We start from the raw sequence: 8,166 nt of genomic DNA, 5'->3' as shown, positions 1-8,166 counted from the left end.
CGCGTCGGTTTTTTAACCGGAACCGGTAGACGAAAGTCGTCTCGCGTGTTTGTTCGACAAAAATTGATTTTCCAAAGGGGAAACAGCCGCGTCGCCCCGGTGCCAAGAACAGCAATCACCAGCGCGAATACGATTCTCCTTAGAGAGCGCGATAAAGGAGCTTCCGGTGCCAAGGAAAACATGCGAGAATCGCGATCGAGAAGAAGTTACACGAGACGTGGGAAATGTATCATCTTTCGAGCTAGAGGTAATTGCGACCAGAAACACGCGTGACAGCGAAATGAATCGTGATAGCGACGAACGCTATCGTTATCGATTGGTAATCCGGTTTATCCCACAGGCAACGCGGTATCTTCGTGAAAGATTCTTTCCAAAAAACGCATCGATCATTTTTCGTAAACTAGGAATGATTTGTCAAGTATTATGGTACTCGAATAATCGTAGAAAGTCAATCTTTACGGTGGGAGTATTACAATTGTTTGTATCGACTGGATATGGACAGGCAAAAATTTATCGGATTATTCTACCATTTTGTACTAAAAAAAAATCCAGACACGTGTGCAACACGATTTTCTATCGAGAGAATTCTCCAACAGAGCTGCAATAATTTTAGTCGAGCGATGTGGTCACATCGTTCGTACCGTTGTTTTTTTTTATACACATCCAGTCGTGGACGAAACATCCGTTGCAGAAGTTTGTAACAAAGTATCGAGGGGGCCCCCGGTAATGGTATTTACAGTTTTGATTCCGCGCGGTTGTTTTCGCGATTTCGACGGGGCTCGAGTGGGCGACGGAGAGCGTCGTTCCGCGCGACGTTAGGCTCCGAGAGGGAGAACGGTTCCTCCCATCCAAAAATAAACCCCGATAGAGCGTATTAAGAGGCATGAAGGAGTTCGCGAGATTGGAAATTCCGTCTGCGAAATCGTCACGATATTCGAGTGCGCCGCAGATACGGCGGGATCGATAATCCCCGCGATATATCTCGTCTCGTAGATCGATCCGCGATTCCGTATCGACTCGACGGCGCTGTCGGGTCCCCGAAGTTTCCCGATTAACAGAGGAAACACGAGTTCCGTGAAAACGAAAGATGAAGCGCGAGAAAGCGACGTGGAAACTTCCGTCTCGGAGCTGGGGAACTTGTAATCCGACTCGTGACAAACGAAAGAATCGCGTCTGACCCAACGCTAGCTTAATCCCCTTTACGGAAATTAGACGTACAGCTCTGGATTGCGCCAACTTTGAAAAATCGAGATCTTCGAAACACGTTCCTGAGAGATTGTGTTACAATTCATTATTTTCGAAGGAAAAGGTCGCGTGACGAGATACGTAATACCCAATCGATCATAGATCGTCCGTATCGACGCTCTCTGCCAGATAGCGCGACGTAATAGAGCGATTAATTTAATCCGGACATGATAACATCTGGGAATTTTCGATGATTGCCACGCAGACGAGTGAGTCTTGCAGTCGAATCTCTGGCGCCGATAACTTGAATGCCGTCCATAGAAAACAAATTACAAACGGGTAAAAATTCGCGTCCAATGGCGTGCTCGTACTTCACGAGTTTCTTTACAGCGAGAAGAAACATCTGCAATGATTGATTGACATCTGCTCGATATTTAAAAACTATCGTTGTATCATATAGAGCGAACCTCTGTCGAACGTTTTGTCAAAGAAGCCACGATTCTTTCGAAGGTTAACAATTTTCTATTACGAGACGAGGAAATCTACCGAAGCAATCGAGGCAGCGGAAAACGTACCGGAGGAAAAGCTCGAAAGCTACGAAAGTTTTCTGGTTGATACGAAAGCGCGCGCTGACTCGCCCGCGGCGAACAATCACGCACGATTTCCAATCGCGGTTTACGGCTTTCGAAAATCCGCCCCCGCCTCGATCCCGTCCAATTTTTGCGCCCCGAGCTACCCGGTGAATTATAAAAACGAAACAAAAAACGAGAATCTCAGATCACGGGGAACGATAATTGAACGCGGAGATCGCGCTTCGAGAGAACTCCCGAGCAGAATCTCGATCGCGATCCACCGCGTGTCGTGGTCATCCTCGAATATCGATCAAAGGCTGCTTGGAAATATCCAGAAAATAGTAATATTCTATTTACAGTATGTAGACTATAAGTGAACAGAGTTGATAGGCGGAAGAATTCTGGGAACAATGATCGAGTGATATTTTTTATCTATTTATTAATTTAGTACGAGACGAGTCATCGAAATCCGGTCTAAATTTGTACGAGTTACGTTTCATACGCGACAGTATGGACGAGAACTGATAACGCTAGAGAACTATACGAGATTTTTATGCGAGATTAACGCATTAGGCAGTCTCTCGTGAAATATGTGCTCGGTAAATCTCAGTAGAAACTGTGTAATACTGTAGAAGGCGATTATTGTAAATTTTTCACGCGTGTAATTCGCAGTGAAATGCTTGCTAATTATTATTAAAGTGCAGATCTCATGCATTTGGAATACGCAGACGTGTGCTAAGCCCAAATACACGAGTCGTGGCACGATAACGATATCGTTTGTGAAAAAGATAAACTCGGTAGTCTGATTAAAACCGTTCAGGTGGGGTCCATGACGATGCGTCACACACGACAGCCACCGAATCGCTTCGTTCCGATAAACGGAAGAACACGATCTATAATAAGTATTCCGCGAAATGTGTGTTTGTTGACTCCTACAGCCCGCGACGACAATTATCCAACGACTTTGATATTAAAAACACCCATCGAAAGGCTGACGATTCTGCTTCCGGTTATACAGCTAAATTAATGACTCATAAAAGTTCGAATTTCTATGTCAAGAACGGTCGCAAAGTTTATTTACGGATATCGTGTGTTTTTTAAGAACCGGCGAGTATTTACACTGTGATCGGCAAGATAGATATTCCAATTAAATTACACCGTCGGACGGAATAAGCGACTATTTATCGAAATATGATAACGAAAAATGGAGGGAACCGTGATACGGCGCCAGTTTGCAATCTACGATCTGGCAATTAATTGTATCGCCGTTGTAATTAAGATAAGGACCGATGAAAAGTTCTACCGGTGACGTTATATAACGTTACATACTAATTTTTCGTACAGTATTGAGCGTCGTGTCGCGTGATCGCGTTAGATTCGACGTAAAAATGATGTTTCTTAAAAAAGAATTACATCATGGTTGTAAATCGAATAAATACGGACGCATAGAGTGGATTTTAATCCACCTTACGGATAGATTACACCGAGAAATTTTTGATTGCTTCGAGACCGATAACGTTAGGGTGTCCGTCAATATATATTCTGTATACCAATCACTTTGGCTCCCCGGTTATTTTTAAACCGTCTATCGATACCGGCGTACATGTGTTAATACATGGTTGGAAAGCTCTGTTTTTGCTGATAACGGAACCATATCGGTCCGGTTGTTTGTGTTTTCATTGTTCGTTTCATTTATTTCTAGTACGACTTTTGTGTGCTTTCGCGGCGCCGTTGAAAACAAAGCTATAAACCCATAATTAAAATTATAGGTAGCCCCGGTGGATGAGCCCCGGTCAGCGGATCGCCATTTCACAGCGGTGATTCGACAATTATGACGACATTAAACGCGAATGTGTATTGTTTTTTACCCTATGTATCCAGGCAACCATCACTGCGGGGAAATACAATTGCCTTTTTAACGATGACCAAAAACAATAGAGCGGAATAGCAATTTTTTACGATCACACGATAATATTTAACTGGAAAATAAGTCGGATAGAAATTTATTATTTTATGTAATAAATCCTTTACAATTTTGAAAGTGTTTTAAATTGAAAACCAGTTCAAATGTTCCGCTTGTGTTAAAATTGAAACATGTCAGAGAGATATTTGGAGGAAAAAATTTTTGAGATCAAGGTCAAGGTCATCGGTGCTTTCTACAATATATAGAATAAACTAGTGTCACTTTAGGTATTTGTTACAGTAAATAATTCGTTACTTAAATCTACTTTCTAGATCTCTCGTACTAATATAGTCTTGACTCTCAGCTATCACGCCACAGTGATAAAACCGTAGTCCCATAAAAACTGTCCCGAATCACCGTTTCTATTTACGTCAAAGTCAAAGTCACTGTACAGATTGAAACTCGAGGAAAAAATGTTATTCTCCACTTTCGATCTACTTTCTCCACCACCCCTGTCGCGCCCTCGACACTAGAACATCTCATACAAACATAGCTCTCCGTAAGGGTTAATAAATTAGTGCACACGATATATCCCCCGTGAAACGAATACGTACACGGTATCGTTTGAAAAAAAAAAGGAAGAACGGAGGAAACGGAAACGACGATAACGGTTGCGTCGTGGGGCCGGTGACAATCCGCGTTCGCGACAAAAAGTTCAAAAAAAGCTGCGAACCGCGCTCGGACGTATTTTCTTCCGCGAGGGTGTACCCAGGGGGGCCCCGATGTTCCATAAATCTGACGCTGGAAATATTTGTCGGACAGGGCCCCCCGGAACCTTAGCCGTTTCGAGGTTGCGTCGCGGATACCGTATTCCAGCGGAATGTTTCCGTCCGGTTAGCGACGGCTGAATTTTGGCGCTGTACCAATTTGCGCCGGTGGATCCAACGGACATCAACGGAGTTTATTTCGGTAGGATATTAACGGCGCGCGGGGTACGAGCCACCCTCCGGCCCGTTCGACTTCATTTTCGCCGATATTAAACGGCACCGAGGATACGGAACGCGCGGATTAACGGGTGTCCCAGACGCGGAACACGCGGCGATCCGCGAGGGAAAATCGCCGCGAACCGGTTCATGTAGGTCAACGAACACGGCTATCCTGGCGGAACCTTGTGCCAGTTTGCAGCCGCGCTTAATAAACATTATGTACGCGGGACCGAAGATTATTTTTGGACAGCGGGGCCGACGCTAAGAACGTTTCCTCGCGAGCGACGCTGGCCGACGTCCGAGTCGTACCGATGCCTCGGATGCTTCTCGAACCTCCGCTCCTACGGAAAAATAATCGACCCGCTGACCGGCTTCGACGTCGTTTCTATTCTTACCAGGCAGGATCTTATCAATCCAAACAACGGAAAAAAGGTATTACGTAAACGTAAGTCCTTCGAAGCTTTAGATCTGCGATTACTGAGATACGATCGTCGATAATATTTATGCAAGATTTCTCGGTTATCAATTTTTGTACGCAACGAAGAAACGAATGAGACTTCAGGTTGATGGACAATTTTTTCGAGAATGAAACGTGCACAGGAATATATATAGGGAATGTCCAACGAATGACGGAGAGCAGACGCAAATATTGTCTCCAGCGCGTTGGATCGGAAGAATCGAACGATCGAGGCTCGAGAGTCGATCGAGATAAGCGAAATGTATCGATGGCGATGACAAAGCGACAGGCTTAAACAATGAGAACGCGAACGAGGAGGTAGATTTTGCAACCGATTACATTCGAAACGGGATTAAGCGCCGAGACGGTGGCGCGAGATTTCAACGATTTCGTTATTACACGTTCCCAGAAGCTAAACTCCGATTTCGTACGGAAGAATGGAGCAACATAAAACGCGTAATACAACGCGAGAAACATACACGAAACGCAAACAGAAACAGGTGCTGGAGAAAAAGATATTATATCAAAGTTAAACACGATTATCAAGACTGTTTGTCCAGAAAAGGAGTCGATGGAGTCGGGAATATTTGCAACCGCTAATACCAGGAAAGATTTATGCTTAAAAATTTCGATCACAGTTATATAAATCATAATAATCGGAATATTTCGTTAGAATCTGAGATTATTGCTGGTTAACGGGTAGCAACGCGTGCTCGATGCTGCGTACGAGGCGGGCATAACTAATATCCGGCCGTATCAACGTCCGGAACATCGAAGGCAACTGATTTAACCCGGAGGCTAGATCGTTCGTAGACGATAGGTCAAACTGATGCGCGAACTCGGCTTCCCTGTTGCATCCTATCCGACGTATCGCGTGCGTTTGACGTTTTCTGCCGATCGCACGGCTCCCAGGGAACCTCGTTTCCACGGCTTCGCTGACAAACGTCAGGCTGACCGGGAATCGACGATATCTTAGCACCCGCACAAACAATACGCGCAACGAATGTACACAAATTTCCGCGGACTCATCGTTCGTCTATCTCGTCGTGGCGACTCATAGGTAAATCCTCTGTTCCGTGCAAAAACTGCTGTATCTCTATTTTTTCGACGTCGAAATTTGCTCGCGACATCGGTGAAAAAGTTCTATTTTATACGGTCGAGTAATAATCGACGGGCGAAAACACTCCACAGGTTATTCACCATTTTTATTTCGCTGAATTCGTCGCGCCTGTGAAATAGATTTTTTATAATCCAGATCGGTGATCCTTTCTGCGCGAATAGCGAACACGAAGGTTTAGCTTTTATTTGTTATTTAGACTTTGACTATGGGACCGATTAAAGCAAGATAAAACAAAGGAATATTAATTTACAATGAAATATTCTACGCGCGTTGCCTGTGATGCGTATTATACTCGCGCGAGAAACAATATTTCACTAACAATATTAAACAAGCACGTGTACAGATGACACATTGTTGCAAAACGCGGCTATATCTCAAAAACACTTCCTCGAACGTTGTATTTCTAATAATCTTGACGTGGGAGGATGAACGAGTGTCACCGGGTAAAAATGATTATGGCATCTATAGCAATGGCATTGACTCGATAGCACTGTTTGTTTATTAATCGACTCAAAACGAAGCTAAATCAAGCATGCCCATTATTAAACAGTGAATGATCATGCAAACGTTTCTATAGAGGGATTAGATCGAAATTTGTTTCGCCATTAGGAGGGTTTTAAAATGTACTTTATAATATGCATAATGCATACGGTTTGCATATTTTAGTCAAACAACGTATCCGTCAATAATTGTAGCATATACGATTCAGAAGCATCTAGTTTGAATGGTGAAAAGTGTGTCAGAACGCAATTAGATCCATTAATATCGGAGCACAAATTAATACTAACAGACAAATGTCAACAACTGTCTCGCTCAAGGTTTAGAAAAACTGTTTCGGTGGAATTCAAGCTCGTAATTAAACTCTTTGGTATGATTGAGTTTGGTTAGGCAAATATGGGGGACCTATCGATCCTCGAAAGTGGGTTCTATCGATTGCAATTAAGATTCCAACATCGACGTCGATTGCAACTCTTGGAGGGCAGCGTTTGCAACCCCGAAAAAGAAGGGACGAATCGATCCCGTGTAATGTGTGTCAAGATCGACAGACAGGAATCCGTGGCAGAAGGAAATTTTCCAGGCGTCCACGTACCTTGTCCGCGTCTACTGCTTCCAATCGTTATCCCAAATATATCTGTTCTGATCAACGATGGGCCTCGGTGCGTTGACGGACCCCTTCATAAGTGTCCCTCGCGACTTCACTAGGCGTCACTATGCGGGCTGACAGTGCACGCGTTTTCCCAACGGTCGTGCACGAACCAAGGATTTCCTACCGATGACGGACCGGTTGCACCGTTGGTCGTGGATTTCGTTGCTCCGGAGGGTCGAGGACAAAGATCACGACGATCGTATCGCGGATCACCAAAAGATCGTCGCTCGTCGACGGGTACACACGCGACGACGGGCGGGGTAGAGCGGTTCCAGATTCCGGCGTCTTTGCGCTTGTACGAATTACTGAAGCTACCTGTCGAAAGAGCTTGTCTTTTATACGCTCGAGGTGACAAGGCGCGATAAGGCCGGCTCCCCAAGTTTACATGCGTCTGGGCTTCCTCGTTCTCGGTCGTAGCACCCGTACCGCGTCACATTCGATAATTGCAACCTATTCCACGAAACGAGATCGAGTACTCGACGGATCGACACCAGATGCAACGATCGACACACCGTCTCGAAATCCGTATCCACCGTCGCGTAAACGATTCCGCGAACCGAGCCATTAAACCAAAGCCCTGTTGATCTTTTTACGTTTCGCTTTTATTTTTGTTGATGCAACCAACATGACTGTCTCGTCCAAGTTTATGCGTGAGATAGAGAGATAATGGCGCGTCGAATAGATCTGAAAAAACCCAGTTGGATCTTGCGCATTGCGGAGCGAAACCGCGTTTACGAAATAAGGAAACTTATTTACGGGAAATTAATGGGAAAACCGCGGTGGACGTTTCGAAAGA

The sequence above is a fragment of the Colletes gigas genome, unplaced genomic scaffold (genome assembly GCF_013123115.1).
Source record: "Colletes gigas isolate AHSC1104 unplaced genomic scaffold, ASM1312311v1 Colletes_gigas_Sc00010, whole genome shotgun sequence".
Taxonomy (NCBI): domain Eukaryota; kingdom Metazoa; phylum Arthropoda; class Insecta; order Hymenoptera; family Colletidae; genus Colletes; species Colletes gigas.
This window is presented reverse-complemented; position numbering follows the sequence as displayed.